Here is a 2,668-nt window from a genome sequence, read left to right as displayed (position 1 = left end):
CCGAATAGATACCATGGATAATAAAAATCTAATTTCGACCCCTGATATGCAGTAAAATCATTGAAGTTTCTGAACACTCGCAATGTAAACAAACTCAAGTCCATGATATGTGTTGCGTGCAATCTCCCGATCTGCTCAATCTAGCAATCCGCGGACTGTGCGGCAACCTCATCGAACTCTAGCATCCCAACCCACGCTAATAAACCTGCATGCAAAGCCCTGCAAAACCGGACCTGTGTAATCTCATTGAACTCTAGCAGACTAGCACCCCAACCCACGCTGATAAACCTGCCTGCAACACTCTGTAAAACCGGGTCTGCACAATCATATCGAACTCTAGCACCCCAACACGCGCTGGTAAACCTGTCTGCAAAACCGGGATCCACTTACTGCTAATATAGATTACTATAATAACACCATCGTATGTACAATCTTGTGCATATCGGTAACACGTGTTCGCAATTCTGACTAACAGTAATGCTCATAGGGTCTATGTCACCCAGGGTACTGGCGGAACGTACCCTGGGTACGGTCCGGTATACCGGAACGTAACCTGGTAACTATTTGATATGGTTAGGGTTAGGATTAGGGTTAGGGTTAGGGAGTAAGCGTAGGCGACTCCCTAGACTCGTTAGTGGAGTAGGCGAGGTACGGTCCGGCATATTAGATAGTACCAGGGTACCTTCCGGTATACCGGACCGTACCCTGGGGGACATAGACCCTCTCAGCAACAGTAACAGTATGGCCGGCGGCACGGGATTGTAGGTAATATTGCTATTTTTAGTGCAAGTCGCGGAACCCTCTAAAGTCACTGCATGCATGTTTTTAATGAATAGTTACGCATACATGTATTCATTACTGACGTCATTAGTTCATGGTCACACTCACACAGTGTCAGTGATGCTCATAGGGTCTATGTCCCCCACGGAACTATCGGAGGGTACCCTGGGGGACATAGACCCTATCAGCGTCAGTGACACACCATGCAACATTACATCTATGACTCGAGTATGAATATGATCTAGCCACCCCAACACCATCACATCAGGCTCAGCACCATTACACTGGTCACATACGCAAAAGGGAACCAACTAACAAGTATTACACAGTGACACTGTAATCGAAATCTAATCCATAAGGCATAATAGGTCCATTGATTATGCAATGTTAACGAATGCTAGAGTGACTGGCACCTTGTGTAGATAATAAGTACATTACCTTATAGCCAAATGCATATTAGTTTGTCTAATATCACTGCTAATTACTAAGAAATGTCTAATTGAAATCCATAAATCTGGTAATCTGGCGCCAACGCTAAATTGTTTGCCAACCAATTTAGCCTCGAAACGGTTAGGTGACGTCACATGTTGCTACGGGTGTTGAGCAGAGAATTGTTTGTCCCGGGATGCTTATAACGACTAATGAGCTCGTAGAATGTATCTCTGGGTATATTTTCGTGCGCGTGTCATGGGCAGTTGGTGTTTGTATAATAAACGCCACTAGTTGTACGTGGCTCCAGCTAGCCAGACGTCTTGTCTTGTTTGTCCACGTAGAACAGAACACACATGTCTTTAATTTCGGACGCAGGTGTATTCGTTTGACCAATATACGTAAATACGTGTAGTAGTGGTGCTCTGATTAATCGAATTTGTTGATCATTACTCGTTTGCGCTGCCAAGTTGATTAATCGAGTAGAAAATCGGACGACCGCGTACAACTCGAACTATTTTTTTTTCGATTGAATTTGATGAGCATTTATGTTGCAATGCCTTTTAGAGTGTTACCCGTCTGTAACCCTAACAGTATCCTTAATTTACTTACCATTAATTTAAATACTAGCTACACATACAATAATGTCAATATATCTTCACAATACACCGGTTGTGTCGACGATGACGCGGCGTCACCGTATCGTCGCCGCAATCTAAAATGATCGATGATTAATCGATCAGCCAACACTATGGGGGGGATCGCAGACTATAACCACGGCCACAGACTAAACATGGAAAGCAGACGGCACTACACGTTAGTGTTGGAGATTGGTCCAAATTTCATGATCGATCATCGGTTTTACAAAACGACCGACCCCAACACAGCCTACTTCATTATCACAAGCGTACGTGATTCGTACGTGGATTCCACGTTCATTACAATCAGAGCTACTGTTACGTATACAGTTACTGTACTGTAATATCGCTAGCATTAGGTACGGCCGAGCATGCGTGCGAAAATGTCCGGTGCACTATAAATATGTATCACACCCGCTTCGCCGGCAGCGGTTTCGAAACTGTAAACAACTCGGTCAACTGATTTTTTGGACTGCAGATTTCAATTAGACATTTCGTAGTAACCAGCAGTGATATTGGACAAACTAATACGCATTTGGCTATAAGGTAATGTACTTATTAACTACACAAGGTGCCAGTTACTCTAGCATTCGTCAACATTGCATAATCAATGGACCTATTATTTCTTTAATTATTTATTGTGCATGTACTCATACCGGTGTCACGGTCTGAGATTACCCCAGTCTGAAATTACCCCCAGCACCTCGTGCGCATGCGTGACGGCCGCAGCCACAGTCTGAGATTAGTCTGGCAGTAGGAGGGTAAATTCAGACTGGGGTAATCTCAGACTGGGCTGGGACTGTTCGCGCAAATTATATCTT

The sequence above is a fragment of the Priapulus caudatus genome, unplaced genomic scaffold, assembly GCF_000485595.1.
Source record: "Priapulus caudatus unplaced genomic scaffold, Priapulus_caudatus-5.0.1 Scaffold2285, whole genome shotgun sequence".
Classification (NCBI taxonomy): domain Eukaryota; kingdom Metazoa; phylum Priapulida; class Priapulimorpha; order Priapulimorphida; family Priapulidae; genus Priapulus; species Priapulus caudatus.
Note: the sequence above shows the minus strand (reverse complement) of the source record.